Source organism: Falco punctatus (assembly GCF_963210335.1).
Source record: "Falco punctatus genome assembly, chromosome: 3".
NCBI classification, from domain to species: Eukaryota; Metazoa; Chordata; class Aves; order Falconiformes; family Falconidae; genus Falco; species Falco punctatus.
Genome location: NC_137582.1, coordinates 90,137,932 through 90,158,629, shown reverse-complemented (window position 1 = coordinate 90,158,629; position 20,698 = coordinate 90,137,932). Strand labels below are relative to the sequence as shown.

The following is a 20,698-nucleotide window of genomic DNA, read 5'->3' as shown; positions in this document are numbered from 1 at the left end:
TAATTACATGAAAGGCAAAGTGTAAAAGTAGCCCTGGCCGAGGGCGATGGGGCTGGGACAGCCGCGTGCTGTTGCTTTTGGTGGCATTGACGTGTCTGTGACTGTCGGGATGGGACTTTGTGGAAAATCCCTGCCACACATGCACTTTTGCTGTGAGTATAGTTTAAAAGTCCAAACCTCTGGTTCAAACCTGTAAGGTCTGTCAGAGGGTTTGGACAGTTTGCCAGGTATGTGAAGACAAATGAAAAAGATGTTTGTTTTCCACTGCTTGTCTGGGGGGAGGAAAGTTGGTTGGGCTGATGGAAGTTTTATGCGCATGTTATGTAGTCTCTTTGGGACTACTGGACAGTGCTGTGCAGTGCTGTGGAATATCCAGGTTAGAAATACCAGCAGGACAATAAATATTATTCCAGCCTTAATATAGTGTGTTTAAATTATACATGCAAATGCAATAACTCAGAGCGAGGTGCTCATCCACAGGTATGTTATGGCTTAGAGCTTGCAGGGAATGGGCAGTGGTCACCCTTCCCCAAGTGACTCACCTGGGGGTGAGCTTTGCCAAAATCCCTGGGTATGTTTTGGTCGTAGCTGTTCCTGGCTCCAGTTCAGGGTTCTCACCTTGACCCTTCGATGAACTGGAGCAGGAGCTCCATCAGCCACAGCCTGACAGAGGCTTCAGCACAGTTTTAACTTCAGTCATGTGTGTTGTCCTGGTGAAATTAAAGAGGGATACCCACAAACTTGCATGCAAAGGATTTAAGCTCAGGTCTGCCTCTCGTAAGCTTTCCAGGGTGTGAACTGCACGTCTTTTTTACTTGCATGGTGCTGAGAACAAATGCCATATCGTGTCTGGGTTCAGTATGGAAGAACTGACCTTACTTAGGGCCGGTACTGACAGACGGGAGCAATGGTGCTTCTCTTCTGGAATTTTATAGAGGATTAGTTTGTGCTTGAGACATGAAGTCTTGCTGAAAGCTAATGAAGCTTATACTCTTAAATGTGCAAACCATCCTTTTGAGCAGAATTTAGTTTTCTAAGTCAGTGAAATATTTTTCAGACTGTGACCCCAATCAGTTGATGGCACCTGGAAGAGACGGGTCTGGAGAGATGCAACTGATCTAGATGATCAGTTGGTATGACTCTGCCAGAGACCTGGTGATTTGTGGTTTTGACCATATGGCTGTTGACTTTGGGACTAGCCCAGGGCACTGGCCTTTTAAAAGGGTGGTCTTACATTGCCTCGTGTATACCTGTATGTATTTGTCAGCCAGTTCTGCAGCTGTTCCATACATACATCAAGTAGCAGTTTTTCTGGCAAGTAATTCCACTGGCTTGACCGTGGTTATTCAGCTGAGTAAATGGCGTGCAATCTGAGTTCAAGGCAGTAGATATTGGGCATGAGTGCTGTCTTTTTGTGCAGAATGTGGGAAACTAATTCCCAGATCCTGGGATCCTGGCATGCCTTAAATTCTCTGCTGTTCTTATGCTTTGTCTCTATCCAGTGGGTGGGTGGGCTGGAAGTGAGATGGGAGGACTTTCCTCCCCTTTACAGTATGCAGCTCTTCCAGAGAAATTCCACAGCTGTTTCTGAGTCTGGACAGAGTTGCCTGCTTGCTTTGCGCGTGCTATTTTCTATGCAAATAGGTTTTCTGCTGCTGTGCTGAGCCCTACGAAGGGAGCAGAGGAGCCCTTGGAATCGATGTAGCTCGGTAGCACGGTCTGTCACACTGGGCGGCTTCAGAGGAAACTTCCAGCCCCACCAGTGCTCACCGATAGTGCAGCATCTCCCCGTATCTTGGGCTGGTGAGGGCTCGGCATTTGCTGGTCCCACCGCAGCAGAGTCGACCCCTGCCTCAAAGTTCCCCTCTTGGTGTAGGTGTCCAAGCGCCAGCAGCGTGGGCTGAGGGACGCTGCGGATGGTGAGGAAAGGGATGCTGATGTCTCCGGGATGAGATCACCTCCAGTGCTGGGGCTTGTGGAGGAGGGAGGAACCCCAGCAGGTTCCACACTTAAGGGCTCAGTAATAGTCCTTCAGCACGGACAAGGCATTTCACCTCTTTCAGATGCAGATAACCTTGCCCTCCCTGTCTTCCCGCGGCAGAAATTACCCCTTCAGATGTAAAGGAGTTTGTAATTTGTCCCTTCCTGCTCCAGATGCATAAAACCTGGGCAGTTACAGAGCATAACTGCAGTGTGTGCTGTGCAGCTCCAGGCTTGATTGAGCAAGGCGTCAGTTTCCTGGGACACAGCAGAACATGGAAATGCCACTAATCAAATGCACCATAGTTTTAATCTGCTTTTATTCTATTTTATTTTAATTTAATTTCCCCAGGAAACGAGTGCAGCCTGTCTCCTGCCCTTTGTGTTTGGCCAGTTTCAACTAGACAGCACCAATGGCTGTCAGCCTTGAAGTTCATTAATTTCCCACTTGTTTTTGTTAAGATGAGTGGCTGGCTGGGAAATCTTTGAAACTGTGCTCTCTCTGAAGAAAAGGAGACCATTTTCAGCTATTCTCCATTCTGCCTGGTAGCAGCTGCCGCATTGCGTGAGTGGTCGTCAAAAATGCAGCACGTTTGTAGCCCTGGCCACCTCGTGAGGTGTTCGTGGTCTCCAGGGCAGGGTGATGTGTGGGGTAACATTGGAGGGAGCTACAGGGGCTGTGACAGAGGGGTAGGAGGGCAGAGGACACAAGATCTTAAGCAGACGGGGCCTGTTTGTTGCTGCTTGAGATTTAGGAAGGCTGGCAGGCTGACAGCCGTAGCTTGGAGCCTGCTTTCCTTGACCTCCAGGACACCTTGGGCTGAACGGAGGGGAGCACTGGAGCAGATGGGAATGTGCAGCCTGGGCAGGACTTATGCAGAGGTGTGTCTGTGCACAAACTTGCCCGTGTGCAGTGGCAGCATGATCATCTGGGTGTTCACCAGTGTCATCCTGTCGAAATCAGTGATAATTTGGCACTGATGTAAAGATGTCATTCAGCGCCATACGTTTCTCCCAAAATAGCTTCTGTGAGCGAATAGTCTCCAATTCCCACGCAGCTCTCTCCTCACAGTTACTTTAGGCAGGTGTGTACTTGGGCTGATACAGTGCTGTGAGATGCCAGGGACACGCTGCTGTATTGCTAGGCCACCCTGGTGTAGATGTAGCTGGTTTGGCGTGGGTGTCTTGGGTGATCTGCCTCAGAAATCTGAGCAAAACTATACTAGGAAAAGCAGCCTTACCCTCACCCAGGCTGTGCCTGTGCTGGTCAGCTTTTCAGTATAGTTGTGCTGGGTGTAGTGAGCACATTTCTTCCAGACCCAGACTGAAGGAAGGCAGGTGTCTGTTCTTATGCAGCGGCATAAGAAATAGGAGTGTCAGGATGTCAAGGAGCATGTGTGGGATGCATATGCAATTTCTTAGCCAGTGCATGTTTTGCTATGCTACCCTCTGTGTTGCTGCTGGTCTTCAGACAATACATGCCTGTTGTGCTGGGGCATAGAGTCTGGCTTTTCAAAGATCATGGCTTTTCAGAGATCACCTGGTTGCTCTCTTATGTCAAAATATTGTCACCCTGGAGGGCTGAGCAGAATCCTAAACACCTGTGTGCCACTCCTTTTCAGACAGCCTGTAATGCAGCTAAGCTCAGATGCATCTGTCAAGGTGAGATGAAGGGAGGAACTGTGTAGCTGGCTCCTTGGGTTGTGGAGGATGTGAGGCACCAAGACATACCAACAGGGCAAATGGGGAAGCTATTCCCTCTCCTCCTGCAGAAACTCTGCCTGCCAGAGATGGGACAGGGCACCTCTGGCATCTGTGTATAAGTTTCTACACTATTAGAGATGTGACACTTAGTGAACGAGAATGTCTTTTGCATCCCTTCCTTTCCCCTCCACAGGTACCAACTTGTACCGCTGGCAGTGTGGCACAGTAGATGACCGGTAGCTAAAAATGGGCTCTTGGGCTTGGACCTGACATCCCACACAGGTCCCCCCTCTGACAGCACTGGCCATCCAAGCTTTGGCATGGGAAATCCTGAAACAGGTGGTCATGGGGTAAAACGTTGCTGCTGTAACATTTCTGCCTGTTCTTGTTAAGTGTCATGCTAACTATATACATTTAGTGATGGTGTAGCACTTTCTCTGTCAGGTTTTAAACCAAACTGAGCAGGTTGTGTGCCAAGAAGGAAGGATTGCAATGATTTCACCACCACCGCAGACTTTTCCATAGTGGAGCTTTTCAAAAAGTTGTGCACTGAATAGAGCTGCTGTGGCCCGAGTGCCTGGGACACTGTAGGCTCTGACTGGCTGCACCTCAGGGACTTGATAGCTCGAGGTTTTGCAGGCTGTGCTCTCTGGGATGGGGAAGGATAGAAGTGAAGCTTGCTTTGTTGGGAGCAAAAAGTACGCAAAGCTTGCAGTAGTAGCTGCCAGCACCTGTTAGACAAGGTAAAAATACTGCTTAAAAGAAAAGGGATGTGTGTTTACAAATGGGGGTCATATGAAAACAAAAGACTTTTTTTAAAAAGCAGAAAGCCTACATAGCAAGCATACTGTCAGGCACACTGCCTCTTGCCAGCTAATATCATCTGCAAATAAAACAAGTTAGGTTGTTGCTATTGCAGCTGCTTTCCCTCATGAGGCAGGGTGAGCCAGACTCGTCTGACTCTGAGCAGTACGTTAGCCATTTGCCTGAAGTCCAAGGCGCGCAGGGTAATTTCCTTAAAAAACCCAATATATAACAATTACCATCCAGGATGAACACATGCGACCGTAACGTTTGCTTGCAGTTGTGTTTTCTATGACACACGCTCAGAAGTTGCTTGTTGGCTGCATTCACCAGCAAACACAGCCTGGAGGTGATTGGCTTCTTCCCTGACCTGCAGTTAACAGCAATAATTACACTTCGAGAAGTTTTAATGTGGGAGGTAGGAGGGGTTCAGCGGCTTCGGCAGGAGGCTGTCAGTGGGGTCATTTGGGATCCAGGCCTTGGGGAGCTTTCCTTCTGACCTTGGACAAAGCACATCAGCTTCTCAGTGCCTCTGCTCTTTAAATCTGGTGTTATGATTCATATCAGAGCAATTGATTGATATTGGTCATGGTTCCCTCCTCTGAAACAACCCCCAAATCCCCAAATGTTTGTGCATGGAATAGAAGTTTAAATGTAAAGTCTACCTCTCTTCGCCCTGCTCTTTACCTTGGATAAAGGTGGAAGAAAAGAGAGTCGCTCACAGCCATCTGCTGGGGGCATCCATCATGCTGGGAGCAGCGTCTGCCAGTTGTTCCACACATTAGTAATGATGAAAAGATATAAACATATGAGCTCATAATTATGTTGTGTTTAAATTACTTACAAAATAATGACATTAGGAGAACAATGGGGTTACAAAATCAGGCGGACAAAAGCAAGGAAGTGCCAGGACTAATGTTGCATAGCTCCCCTTCGCATCTGCATTATGATACAATCTTTAATTCTGTAATTGCATCATTTTTTCCCTTTCACAGGGTCCCTCTTTCAGTGGATCCATAATTACAGCGTAATTAATTTTCTTTTCCTTACATTTACTTTCTGCGTGTGTCTCCACATCTATTTATTTTACATCCCACCCAAAACCTTGAACTGAGCGGTGCTGCTAATTCCTTCCTGGGGGCTTCACAGGTGGGGAAGTTCTTACTGCCACATCTCAAGTGCAGGTACTGTCTTCATTTTTGTAGCTGAGGAACGGAGGCAAAGAGCAAATAAAGCTCAAATAATTGAAACACCTTTAATTTTGGCTGCCTCAAAGAGATACTTAGGGGTGATTTTCTTTTTCACTCACCCCAGAATATCTGGCATGATGGTAGCATTCATCTGCTGGGAGCACAAAGACAGTTGACCTCAGCTGGCAGTCTTGGCACTCTTGCAAGTTAGCCCTAGGTGTCTTGGCTTTGCAGGGGCTGGGGACTGCCCTGTTGGGGGTCACCTGAAGAAAAACTGGTTTCAGGGGCTTGCTGAGCATGTTACAGAGACTGTGGAGCTGAGAAAGAGGCAATTCCTGCCTGCAGGTGGTATGTCCAACTTCCTTAAGCAAGGTGATTGTCTTTTTCTTCCTGTGTTGCCTCATTCAGTAATCCGCCTGGCCTCCACTGGGTGAGGCAGGGTTTGAGAGACAGCTGTTGCTTTTATCACACAGCCATATCTTTTCCCCCTGAAGCAGTCGATTTCCAGGGCTCAAGTGATTTGTGATCATTAAATCTGAGACAGAATCAGTGCAGATGTATACAGGAGCTGGGTGAAGGTTGTATGGGCAGTCTTCATTATCCCTCTTAATTTTGGAACACTCAAGTTTGTAGTCTCTGTATTAAAATTTGAACATGCCTGGGTTTAAACACAATTTTATAACCATACAAAGGAAAAAGGAGGAGGTAAATAAAAAGTAGCCATGTCATATGAACCTGCAGTGACCTGGGTCATCCACAGGGTGTAGACCTTTGGGCTGTAGCATTAGCATTAATTTTGACCCATGAGATAACGGCCTGCTGAAGCGCACTGTTTGGCTGTGGATGGTGTTCGTTGCCAGAGTGGGATGACATGCGCAGCAGGTCATCTGCTGCTGTGGTGGGGGATTTTGACCCAGAGCCAGGGTACCCTCAATCCCATTTAAAGATGGGGTGGGCAGAGCTGTGGTGCTTCCTGAGTCCTCTGTGGCTTACCTGTGTCTGTCCTGCTCATCCCTCTGTGGCCGCCTAGTTTCTCATCCCCTTAAACTCACCCTCCCCAGATCCCCCTCCTTCCCCTCTGTTCCTGTACATCCCAAACAAATGCTGCCTGCTTCTCCCCTTGCTTTCTGGTACCATCGCTCTAGCCTGTGCCCATCTTTTGTTACTAGCAGTGCCACGTATTAATTTTCCAGAGGTCCCAGACCTAGCTACCCTAGTAGGCTTGTGTGCAGTCTTGATTCCAGTTTAGATCTGTAATATTTGCTTGTTCAAACTGTAGACAAAGGCCAGCCCAATACATTCGAATGGAGGATTTTAGGGGATTCATCTTCCTTACTTTTAGTCCAGAGCCATTACTGTGGACATCCTCTGAGATCAGGCAATGCATAAACAGCTGCTTTAGGTCAACTCTATAAAAACAGTTTACATCTAGAGAATGTGCTGCATTCTGCTCTGTTTCTCAGTGATTTGTTGTATGCAGTCTTGTTTGATCCCACCTACTTTCTACAGTTAAGCCTAGGTGGATGTGCCATTTTATGGGGTTGAATATGAGACTGAAATGACATAAATTCGTAGAAGATTGGGGAAGACTGGCTGCCCGTGCTTTTTTGTTTCCTGCGAATGAATAGAAACATGATAGTGCAAGCAAGAGTGTGCAGGTTCTAGAGGCTGGGCTTCCACATGAAATGCAAGTTGGTGCAACTCAGCTGCTACTTGGAGAAGCGCTGTCTGTAGTCCCAGCAGGCCATTAGATGCTTTTGGCCTGCATCTCAGTCTTCTCACCAATTTACAGTGGGTTTCTTCCTACAGCTTTGTTGTGAGGGGGGGAGGGCGGTTAGTATAAACCTCATGCTGCAGTAAGAGAGGATGAAGCAAACATTTCCGATTATGTTCAAATGAGCATAACGGTTGGTTTTCTTTATGTACTTTGGGCTTTTTTGTTTCGTGAAACTAGATGAGGAAAAGTGAATGATACCAGCCGAGAAAGTATGTTTGCTAACAAAATCTGGTCTCGGAACAGACCAGGCTGACCTGCAATGAAACAGTGGAGATAAGAATGATTTTAAAGTCAGACTTCTGTTCTTGGGAGTTTGTAATATGAAACATGGTAGATATAAACCATGTCAAACTGGCACCAACCAATTCTCCCTGCATTACCACTGTGTGTGAGTAAGTCCAACACCTAGTATTTGAGTACTGAACTACATGTATTTGAAAAGGAGAGACTATGAAAAGGAGCATGGGACTGGTTTTCAACTCTGGTTTGAAGGTACTTGGGGGCCAAGGATGTTGTCTGGTCTGTGAAAGGTAACTGGGAGAAATGGCTTGTATCAATGGAGAGATCCACACATCTTTTAGAGGGGGAAAAAAAGGGTTTTGCAAATAAAAAAAGAAGATTGCACATCACTGGCCTAGCCATTTCCAACCTGGAAGGTGGCAGTGAGCCTGCATGCCTAGGATTTGGTCTGAGTTTGGGTAGGCTTCAGTTAATTAATCCCTGTTCTCTGTATTTTGCGTGTGTGTTTTTCCTTTGAGGTAAGCATGTTTGGGCAGATACTCGGGCACAGTAGGTTGCCATAGCTCCCCTGTGGGGTGGTCCCTGCGCTGGTTGTGCCCCCTGGCCTCTCTCACACCCGGTTTGCCTCCCTTTCTCCTCTTCCTCACAGCATCTGTGGTTGGATGGTGAGTGCAGGGCCAGGGCTTTGAAAAAGCTGGCTCAGCAGAGGAGGTGGAGAGCCAGCTGATGGCAGTATTAATATTCTTTGAAAACTGATGGATGAGACGATTATAAAATTGTAGAGGGAAGTGAAACTTAACGGAATCCATGTTTTAATTGCATTCTGGATATTTTTCAGCAGCGAGCTTCTGAGGTGCAGGACAGATTGGGCATTTTTGTGAGGATGTTGATGTAGACTGCACAATGTATTGTTTTGAAAGAAAGAAAAAGAAAAAGCTTTGGTCAGTCTGTTTTCCACACTCTGGTGCTCTCAGTCTTCTTCAGTTGTACTGCATGGTAGCATGCTGTGTCTAGACAGTAAATCAGACCTGAAACACTGTCCCAGTGCAGCTGGAGAAAAAAAGAGTCTATTGCAAGCACTTGTGGTGTTGAGCCCAAGCCTGTGAGGGGTACTGAGGTGCTGGATTTGTAGTTTCCTCTGTGTTCCTTTCATCCCCGTGGAGAGGAACGAGGATCCTGGAGCTGTTCGGCTTGTGGTGACCAGCAGCATGGGTCTGTGTTTCCTCCACGCTGCATGCCCCCCTCTGGCACTGGCACACACTTGCTTTTAATTTGGGGAAAATCCTTTTTCAGCTGATGAAGCTCCCCTGTTCAGTCTGAGTAGCACTCCTAAATGGATGACCCGCCTTACGATGGAAGGGTTCTTGCACTTCAGTTTATATCCTTCCTCCTCATTTTCCTTGTTATTACTTTTGTCACTACTAGGAGGAGCGCCTTCCTGGTCCTGGGCAGTGTCTGCACTGGACATCAGGTGCAGGCACACGTTGTTCATGAGCAGGGATGGAGGCTGCACATATGCTGCACCCATTGGGACCGCTTCTGCCCTGCTTGGGTCCATGGCTGGGCTGTTGCCACTGGTGCAGCTCCCTTTGCCTCATGGGTCTGGCTTTTGAACCCCACAGTATGCAGAGAAGGTCCAGCAAGTATGCAGTGAAGTGTTCTGGTAGGCTTTTTATGAGACAGCGGTTCATTTTTTTATTTGATGCCTTTGCCAAATGTCTTTCAATAATTTTGGAAGGCTGGTTTACATGACTAGTGCCTGTGCCATACTTTGTGCAGTCCTGGTAGCCACTGTGGTCAAATGCTTTCCTCTAAGCATTAGTAGTATATTACTGTATATATAGTATATATATACTATATGTTTATAGTATTAGTTTCTGCAAAGAAAAGTGGGAGGCTGTGACAACAGGAAAAAAATGATCATGATTTTAGGCATAAGGGATGTTGGTGAACTGGAGGCAGTGGACAGCTAACTTCTAATGAGTGCTATCTTTAAAATTCAGCCCAGACACTTGCGTGCTGCAAGCGGTTTTCTCAGGGACAGATGATTCACTTGAGTATGCTTCATCCAGGATTGGACCAAAACACTCTCCATCCAGTTTTGTTTTTCTTCAGGCTTTAACAAAACCAGTTTTCTTTATAGTATTTTTCCTTAGACTTTCTTTCCTCTGGAACTGAGAACTTGTCTCCACAGTCTCCTTAACCCAAACATAACTTGCCCTAATTGTGCATATTTTGAAAAAGTACACGTGTAGGTGGTTTAGTTAAGAGGAGAAAGCATCAGCCTTTTCTTTTGCCGCCTCCTGCTTTCTCCCAAGTCAGAAGCTGAGAAGCAGACACCTTTTAAGACGTTCCTGTTCAGGAGTGGGCTCTTAAAGTCCCAGTCTTATGAAGTCTTGGCATCTTCGGCAGACGAGCCTTCTGCTCCCATCAGCTGCAGATGCAGTTGCATAAGACAGGGTGTGATCAGGGGCTTGGAGGGCTGCTATTTCTAAAGTGAATAATTTGGGGTGGAGATCGTCTTCTGCCTGAGTACATTAGCATGCCTATTTTCTCCACCTTTTTCATACCTCTGGAAGGATTTCTCGTGCCTGACTGGGCTGTGAGAAGTTTCCCCATGTTCCCCTGCTTATCTCCCTGGGGCAGCAGCTGCAATCTGAGTGGCGAGGTTTAGAAATTAGTTCCTCTTGCTGCATTTCCTGCTCTGGTGTGGGTTGGTATTTTAATGGCTTCAAGCTAACGTTAGGGAGGGTAGCACACCAAAGAGCCAGGCTGCTGTGGGAGGTAAAGTTTCTTCTGTTCTCAAAACCGGTGTCCTTGCAGGCGATAAATGGGCTCATGAAATGTGGTTGCAGTCCCTGTGAGTTACAGACATGCCTTAGCTGAGCAAGTGGTAAGTAACGAAGGTGAGCAGCAGATCGTGATGGCCTTCTGACATCCTAAAGGACCCGAAATCTTTGCAGTGTTTACTCTGAAAAGTCTTTCTGCCTTTCCCGAAGTGCACTGTTTACACATGTGCAAATGTTGAGATTTTGCAGTGTACATGGTTGCGTTTTTTGTGCTTTGGGCACAGCTGGTAATGCTGATAGGAGCATTTCTATTGTACAAACACTTGCTGCTTGGAAGGTAGAAATTTGCTGAGACTGGCACTGGAAGCCCAGCAATTCTTTCTTCAGTGAGGGACTGCTGCCGGCAGAGCTGTGCTCGGCAATGTGCGTGTGCGTGGTCACAGCAGGACCGGGGGTGCTGAAGTGCCGGCATTGTTATTTGGAATATTTAAATCCCTTAAAGCTTTTTCTTCCTAGCATTTATTACTTAATATTATTATTTAAAAGTAAACCTGAATTATGCTATTTTGCAGATGCTTGAGCGTCTGTTTTCTTCCTTCCACCACGTAGATCTGTTAATATCAGTGACTACAGCTACAAGGTGCTTGTCCAGGCATAGCTTGTCTTCACTTTCGTGGGATCAAGTCCTGTTTGGCATTTTTTGACCTGATTCTAGCAGGATTTCATTTTGTTTGCTGCACTGTTCTGTATGTCAGTTTGCCTGTAAATCATAGAATTGTAGAATCATTTAGGTTGGAAAAGACCTTTAAGATCATCAAGTCCAACTGTTGGCCCAGGACTTTTATGAGAACTGGCAGTGTGGGTAAGGGAAGGGGCTAATGCAAATACATTTCTTTTTATTTTGGAAGCTCTTGCAATCCACACTTCACTGGCAGGGTGGTAATGATGTTTCACAGAAGAATGCCTTTCTCATAATTTGATTTCTAAGTGCTCTAATGGGGTCCATCCACAGCCCCAGGCATGGCAAGCAACACACCAGGGCCAGGGTCCATCCAGCAGCAGGAGACAGGAACAGAGACGGGGCCAGAGACGAGGCTGGGGATGTGGCTGCAAGCGTGAGCCTGAGGTCCATCCAGGGACAGGGCTGGAGGGAACGATGTCCCTGGGGGAGGTAAAATGAGGTCCTGTTTCTATTTTTTAAGTGCCAATCCTGTGCTGTAGCCGTTCTGCTGTGTTGCTTAGTCAGCATTTAATTTTAGGAGGCCTGAAGGTGAAGGTATGTTGCTGTAGCTGAAATACGCCTCCTCCATCAGATCCCTGCACTTGCAGTATGTGGCTGCTTCGTGTGTGCAGAGCTGGGGACGGCAGTGCTCGTGGGCCATTGCGGTAGCTGAGGGATTGCTTAGGCTCCCAGTATGTGGCTGGGCTCGGCAGGCTGCTCCCGGCGGCTGCCGAGTACGTAGTGTCACGCCGAAGTTATGTCAGAGGGACGTGGCAGCTTTTGCACCCAGGGCTGTGCAGTCTAAGGGCTCATTGTTTAAGCCCTAGAGATGCTTGATGAGAGGCCAAGATGGTTATTTGCATTACTGAGGAGTTGATTAGTAGACTGTGTTCCGTGGCTCTCATTAGAGACCTGATTGGGATCAAACAGAAAGGATTTGTGTGTGTGTGTGTAATTTATGAAGCCTGCTGCTCAAACCTCCAGTAATACTCTTATTCATTGCCTTCCGCACTGGCAATGGGGAAGGGAAGCTGGAAAATGCTAGCAAAGGTGGCTGTTTCATGCTTTCCACAGAGGCTTGGGATGCTTCTTGGTGCTGGTGTCACAGTGGATCAGCAGCGTACTGCAGGGCCGCTATAGGAAGAGTGCAGGGGGATCTGATTTTCATATTCCCTGAATGTCAGTTTAAAACTGATGTTTGGCTTCCTTTGTATAAAAATATCCTTGTTGTTATAGGTGAAATCAAAGGACCAGGCTCTTTGATCCAAAACTATTCTCAGTATTTGTTGCATGCTCAGCTGACTGAATTTGTTCAAATGGGAAATGCGTTTTGCAAACCCGAAAGCTTCCATGAAAAAAAATTATTCCATCCATTTTTTTTATTATAAAGCAAAATACAAAAAGATCCCATTTCTCTGCTTCCTTCTCTCACCCTCTTTCTCCTATGTTTCTCTTAGTGGCAAAATGAGAAAAGTAAAGGTTGAAGAAAAAGTTTTGTGTGGATACTCACACATGTGTGTATGGGGAAAAATCAAAATCAAAATACAAAGGCTAGTGAAAATCAGTGATTTATGTGATTTTATTTTTATAAAAAAGTTGCATTTAGCAACTTGCAGCAACTTCGCAAGTTATTCTACTTTGTATTCTGGTGGTACATAAACATAGGCTTGATTCTCCACTTTCTTGCCCTTGCTTATCCTTTTCTAACTACAGCAGAGTTGCATTGATTTAGAACTAGTCTAGGGTTTTGGATAGCAACGGCCAATTATTTTTCTGTTAGCTCGTTAGCTTTTTTTTTTTTTTTAAATTGGTTAGTACCACAGGTGGTGGCAACTCCTAGCTCTGAAGTGTGCCGTGCACTTCTCTGACTGGCCTGCCCTGCCTGCTGCTTGGCTGTCCCTGCATCACAGCTTGGGAGCCTCTCCATTTTATTCATGAGACACAGGTCTGAGCAAAAGCCAGTGACTGCTTTCAGAGGGTCTGCTGTCGCTGGTGTGATGCTGCATACTCTTCAGATGTATCAGCTTCCCCTTTTTGCAAATCAAATCAAAGGGGGTAATGTGCAGATCCTGTTTTATTTCAGCATGGCTTGCTCATCCAGTGGAGAGGATGCGAGAATCGCATGCAGTCATCTAGGTGGATGAAGCCATCTTTGAGTGTTTCAGTAATGTCACACATGACAGAAATTCTGAGCTTCCGTGTGATATAAATGTGTCTTTTCCAAGAGACGAGAATCCTTGACAGTACTTTTCAAAGCTGTTGGGGAATCATGGATTAATTAACTACCTCGATGATCACATTAACTTTTTATTTTCTTTTCTTGCCACTTTTCCAATTGCAGGCAAGAAGCAAAAAAGAAAAACAAAAAAAAAAGTAACATAAGGGAGGTGCTAGTTTATTTGGGGTTTTGTTTCTTTTACTTCTTTAGTGCATCTTTGTTGTCTGTAACTGATTCCTGACAGTGTTTTGTGACCTCCAGTGCATCCCATCAGTGTTCTCCATTTGGAGCCCCTCCAGGCAGGCAGAAACCTACAAACCAGAGCACTGAAGGGACTGAACTGCCCAAAAGGAAAAGTATTTTGCACCAGCTCTTCCTCTTTTCTCCCATGTTGGCAAAGATTGGGGGGAATTGTTTAAACCAGTTGAGCTATACTGCAGAAGAAAAAGAACCAGAACAACATGAAACCTTCAATGTTTGCAGATGATTACAAACAGGATTCACCACTATTATTCCTCCTCAGAACACTTCTGCATTCACTACTGGTGTTATTTTAATACATTTTTAAAGTTTTTCAAGGTCAGCTTCATCTGAAAAGAGAACTGTGATATGGTTGTAGTGCATATAGGAAGTTTGGGTTATTCTTGTTTGTAAGGATACATGTTTTTAGACTCTCTGGAGCTTTAATATTCTTGGAATATTCTTGAAGTGAAAACTAGGAGTTGCCTAGGCGTTAGCTGAAGAAAATGGCTTGGGCCACTACAAAAATCATAAACAGAAGAAATACAAGTTGCTGTTCTTTAATGCCACATAAAAGGAAACTGCTGAACAAGTTTCCTTGGTAAACAAACCAGTTTGTGAACTGTATTGTATTACTTTTTTGGTAAATGTGCCCATTTAATCAGCTCTTGTTCTAAGATAGATTGCTGGCACCTTAACCTTCTGCAACCAAAAAGCTAGAAGAAAGAAATTTGTAGGTGTAGCAATTTCAGGAGATTGCTTGGAATCTCAACTGCTTATTAGGTTTGATATATTTGATATATTTGGTATATATTTGTATATTTGATATATTTGGTACCTGGTATTTTGTTTCAGAAGTGCATAATGTAAATAAATTTGATTAGAATAGTGTTCATACATTTTCTGTCAGTCTTTTGGCTGGATTTTGTAGCTTGGTAGAGCAGAAACCTCCAGGTGTTGGCAAAATCTCTTCCTGTGAATGCCTTTCCTGTGAAAAGCTGGTGCAAAACAGTTGTGTCCTAGCAAAGGAAAAGACTAGTAGGGGTGCTGCACCTCCTCAGTCTGTACAGGTCTCTGTGGTACTTTGAGGATGCATGCGATTTAGCCGTTCCTTCATCACAGCTTAAGAGTCCTTCCACTGTGCCTTAGTTGCAGCTGCATGGCTCACAGATCTCACACCAGCAGAGGAGGGCAAACGTAGCATCCACCTGCCCTTACCTACTAAGAAAGGGTGCTTGGCATCTGGGAGTCACAAACACCATCTTGCAACCCTTGCTCTGTCCAGGAAAGCTGATGCAAATCAGAAAGAGCTAGAGAAGCAGTGTCCTGCAGTCCACACAGCGCTGGCTTCCTAGGTCTTAAAAGTGCAGGGGATGTTTGGAAGCAATGAAAATAGATGGCCATGTGCCCAGTGCAAGAAATTATTAACTCCACTGAATTTATTTTTATAGTGAAATTGCATTTGCACAGCTCCATGAGAGATACTTTAGTGGGAAACAAACCCAGCAAAGCATTTCTTTTTGTGGACATAGTGAATTTGGCACAGATGTGGTGAAACTAACTATTCTCTTGATGAAAACACACTGAGGTGGTAATACCGCAGTTTTATATCCTCTCTAGGAAAATTTGGCAATGAAGCTGTGGTAGGTGGAGGTTGTATTTCTTTACACTCCAGATTGACATTGCTGTGGAGGAAAAGGTATGTCAAACAGGCATAGCTTTAGCAGTTAGGTGACTGTGATTTCAGAGTGAAGCATGGAATTAATAACTACCTAGAAAATAGAGTATTATTTGATGGAAATTCGATTTTACTTTTTAGTGACTCAGGAATGTGAACACTTAAGATTTGAGTCATGCTCTTTAAGTGTGTTTCAACAGGACTTTCAAAGTTATGGGTACATTTCACTGCATCCAAATTAATATGCATGTAAAAGCTTGAGAGCGCTGTCTGTGCTTGTGAATTGGGCAGTTAGTGACTTGGCCACCTGCATTTTGTGTTTCCATGCAAAATAATTTGCATTAGTAATAGAGCATTCCATGTGCATGTATTGTGTGTTATAACTAATCTGCAGAGTAAGTCTGGGAAGCATAGGAGTCCATGTAGGTAAGATTGGATACTTGCTGGAGGCTGCTACATGTGTCTTGTCTTAAAAACAGAAGGGGAAAAAAAAAGGCAGAGTGGAAAGGGTAAGGATTACCTGGTTACTGTAGTTGGAATCCAGTGCACATCAGTTAACGCAGTGCGCTGCTGATGGTAGAGAATTATGCAGGGCTCTGTTTCAACTGGTCTCCAGAATGACTCAGTGTAAGAACTGACAGTGAGGTCATGTGGATTTTTTTTTAAAAAGACCTGTTGGACTAATTAGACTATGTTATGTGGCTTAGTATTAGTTAAGCATGCCCAGAGTTACTGGTAAGAGTTCAGCCCTTAATTTTCTGCTGGAAGCAACTTCCCTTCAAGATTCAGAGATGTGCAGCAGTTGTCATTAGAGATTGTAACTTATTAAACCCCAAAGCACTGTAGAAATTATGGGGGAAGTAAAGAAGCTGCACAAAGTAGGAGGGGAATTTATATGAGGAGGGCCACGCTGGACAGGTGACTTAACACTCAGTGTTGCAGGGAGAAGATCAGTTGTATCAGTGCGTAATAACTGCTTTCACTGTGTCTTGTTCATGTGCATGTAATATATATATATAAATTAGTGGCTGCTGTGATTATGTATAATGACTTATTATGTAGTTGTTTGAACAGGGCAACAGAGAAAGTAAGACTTCCAGTCTGTTATTTCTTTTGCTTATTACAAAGATTCAGTTCCTTCCTCTCCACCTCCCGGCACTCCAAACATTGCTCACATGTTATCTGTACTCGCCCTTGCTCTCTCCGTCCCTGTCCCTGCCCACCTCTTGTTCCTGCCCTGGGCTCCAGCTGCCGTAGGGAGTCCAGTGTCTTTTCTCCTGCTGCTTTCTGCATCATCTCTGTACCCTCTCTAATTAATCTTCAGTAACACAGATGTAAATCAGGCAGATTTTTCATTTCCTTTTAATTTCTGTAGCTATGTAAGTTACAAAGATTTTTTTTTTTTAATTAAAAAAAAGTCTTTGTCCAGTGTTTGTTTCCAGATACTCTAAATGATGGGTAGAGACCTTAGAAGAAGAGTATTTCTACAAGGAAACTCTTTCAGTATAAACTTTGCCTTTTACTTTATCTGGCTGAAAAAATCTTCCTCTCTTGACCTGTATTTCCAGAGGGGCAATTTTATTGAGGTTCAGACTCTCAGGTTTTATATTGTAGAAAGGTTGTGCCCACTGAGGGAAAGCCTTCATCTCTCATATACTGTTGACTGTTTAAAGTCCAGAGGCACAGTGCAAGCCTGGAATTGTGAGGCGGTGTGCCTGTGGGAGGGCTCCGTCTGTCAAAACTGGGTCTTTGTACTGCCCGACCATGGGGCAATATGATCAGATTAGCCAAGACATGCAGTGGGGTGTTTTTAGTGAATTTTGGCAGCTGCAGGAAGACAGAGGACTACCTGACTGGTCACAAAGTCTGCCGAGCAAACGCGTTTAACCGGTGAAAAGAGTTTGAAGCAGTGCTATGTTGTATGCCTGTGATGTCTATGAATGGGTATTGGATGCCTCAAGACCAGCTTTGCTTTTGTGTGACATGGTGGCTGTGCGCTGGCAAAGGTTACAGGGTGACACTGGGCCTCTGTCCCGGCATAGTGTTCAGCTTGGTGTTCTTCCTCCGGTACAAAACTGGCTTGTGTTTCTGGTTGGGTTTTGATCCAAAAAAGTAGCCCCCATCACCAGTGGACCACTGGGTGGGTACAGTGTGCATGTTGTACATGCCATGTCCCAAGAGCATGGCATGCCCAGCTTAGCGCTGGTGGCCAGCGTTGAGTCCAGAGCAGTTCTTTCCCTTTGAGCTGCGCCTGGTGTTGGCACAGCCTAAGCTAAACTTAAGCTGCCTGAATACCAGCTTAGCTAACCTGTTGATCTTTGGGACTATTCACTCTTCCCAGTCCAGGCAAACATCACTGCATTCCCCTCTCCAAAGGCTGTTTTTTTTCTCGCTGCTTTTTTCTCTCCCCCCCTGCCCCCACCCCTGCCCCGAGTAACAACTTTCAGTGGCACCTCCAGTAATGTTTCATTGCCGTGCAAAAGGAGGAGAGCACTTTGTCAGCAGTCTACTTCAGGCAGAGAAATTTATGTCTGTGTGAAGCATATGTACAGAACAGCAATTACTCAGATCATCAATATTTATATAGCAGATAATAGTCATCATGGACAAGATGAATATTGTCACAAGTGCAATAGCTGCTTGGGGGGGGGGACACAAAATATAATTGCTAGGTTTCTTTAAATGGGATAATTATTTAACTTTCAAGTGATTGGTGAAAATAGCTTAGAGTCTGAATTAAATATTCAGTGGGAGTTCATCTACTTCTAGAAAGTAAAGGAAATTCCCCTTCTGTCTACCCTCATGTCACACAGGGAAACCTGCTTGGGATGTCTTCCTTTACATGTGGCTTTTGCTGAAGGCAATGCTGGTGCCAGTTGCTGAATGAGGAATCATGAAAAATAGTAAAAAAAAAAATAATCAAGCACCTTGTTTAGAAAACGAATTATTGTTACATTTGCTGTGGCTGGACACGTGTTGCTGGGATGGAGGCATGGTCGCACATGCTTTGCTTTTAAAAGACATACCCAGTGTCAGGTAGAAGGTGGCCATCCTTAGGGTAGGTTTTTTACCAGAGCTTTCCACCATCCCTTCCGCTAGCTGATGTGATGCTGGTCGCCTTGGCTGTGCCTGGGCGGGCAGGCAGCCCAGCAAGTCCCCATCCTGGCTCCCACTTCACACCAGCCTGGGTCTTGCCTTCAGGGTGGTGGCTTCCTGTTCACACAGGAGGTGCAGCTCCTGATTTCTGCAAAGAGAAGCCTCCTTCCATCCACCCTTTTAAATCCTTGTCTGGCATTGTGATTATTTGGAGGGCTTCCTTCACTGGCAAGAAAATCTGCTAGGTTTGCCCTGTTTCTGAGAAGTATTAAATCAAAAACTACCTGCATGCGAGCTGTTTGCTACAGATAATTTACTTGCTGATTTTTTCCTTCTGCTTGTGAAATACCTCTGAAAGCTCCATTGCACTGGGACTCTGGTATTGACTGACTCTTCAGATGTGACTATCTGCGTATTTGTATGCCTGCACCGTGTCAGCTTTTTTTGGTTGAGGGGAGGCAGTGGAAGGGAGCATGTGTAGCACTTGATGTTCAGCGTTTAGCTCATTTGGGTTGGCTGTCATTTGCAATGTCAATTGCACAGCTCGGAGTTTTCAAAACACCAAAGCAACTCAGGAACATTTTCCACAGAGTAGATCCACAAAAGACCTGAAGTACTGCAGTACCAAACTTGCAGGCACTGCTTCTGGTGCAATGCCAGGAGAAAAGTTGGCCCAAGAGTGGGATTTGCAAAAGCTGACATCCCAAATAAGGAGACACATGAGCTGGCTACAACAAGGGAGAATCAAGAGGAGGTCTTTTAAGCCAGTAGCCCTCTTTCTGTACTGGGAAGATATGTTGAACTGCTCCTTTTTATTCCTTTCTGGAGTTAGGCAATGTCTACTGAGGTGTAAGCAGTGAATGAGTTAGCGGTTGCGCTCTCTGAGTTAGGTCTGATGCTCAGCCTGAAGGAAGCTAAGACTGAGCTCCCACCTTTGTCTGGCGGCATTTGATCGTGGATCTTTTCCTCTCCACAGGTAAACCCATTAGACTGCCTGGATTCTAGCCCTTCTCCAAATGAATTTTTAATATAAAATAATTAAACATTCATTGGAGCAGGGACAGGAAACCAGGTCTCTGCCTTCCCCTCGTACTCACTTTTCCTTTCTGACCTGAATATTGAATTATGCACTTCAAAGTTGAATGGGGTCAGCAGGAGGCATTGGTGGAGCTCTGCTGAGCTACTGAAATTGCTGGTACTTAAAACTTTCATCTGAGAGAAGGGAAAAGAATATTACCATTTTATCAGATTCACCCTTAGTGAATGAAAGTTTCCTTCTGCTGTGAGATACCCAGGTTCTTGTGTGGATTCACTGAGCCTGCCACTGGCATGTGGCTTGGGGAAGTCCTTCCCTGTTGCATGCAGATTAATTTGGATGGAAGACTTGTTTGAAGGTAAACTTAGCCCAGCTGAGATCTTCCTGATGCAGGTAAAGCTGAGGCCAATAATGACAGTGTTAATATTTCAGATGTTTGTCCCCAGTGCAATAGACAGAGATGCTTTCTGAACTGCAGATCACAGACCCAGTATTGCAACTAGGTGTCTTTAAACTTTTTCTTAAGTAGTACCCCTTATATTTTTTTACTGATGCTGATGTAATCTTTGTTCAGAACTTAAGCTTGCAGTCAACAGACTTCTTAGTTACCTTCCCCAGATCCCTTTGAGGCAGGCACTGTTGAGAGTGGTGTGGGACTATCTGCAGAAGTTTTCTTCTGCCTGAGGTTCTGCCCTGAGGAAAGTGAATTCTAGCCACCTCTTGGAGAGATTGCTGCAATTCATAAGCCAGGCCCTCATGCAGGTGAACCAGCCCTGTGATAGACCCATGCTCGACACATTCATTGCTCCTTCAGTTGTATTGCAGCTCAGAATAGCTTTTTTTCAGAGTAAGGAGGAGAACAAGGGGCCATTGAAGATAGCAGGTAATCAGCACCACTGATATTTCAGATTATTGAATTGTGTTGAAATAATGAGTTTTTTCATCAGGCTAGATTGTTTGTACCTAATTCTCTGAATCGTGGGGTTTTTTCATTGCAATAACTTACATGGGGATCTGGAGGTTATGAAAGGGATTGCTTCCCCTCACATTGAATGGGGTCCTGTGTTTTGGCTGTCTTGTTGCATTGCTAAGCCCAGACCCATTTATGTTCAAATTTGAGGATGAGATGTTATCAATCTGAGGAAGTGGGGTGCTTGCAGCATCCAGAAGCTGTGAGCCCCTCTAATTCCGTTTCACTTCAGTGTCGAGCACTGGGGCACTACTG

General features: G+C 45.2%; 1 protein-coding gene across 8 annotated transcripts in view; it reads left to right on the top strand.

Annotated features, from left to right (window-relative positions):
- RNF152 (ring finger protein 152) overlaps positions 1-20,698 on the top strand; it is a 64,729-nt gene that overhangs the window by 19,184 nt on the left and 24,847 nt on the right. The gene's annotated exons all lie outside the window — the stretch shown is intronic.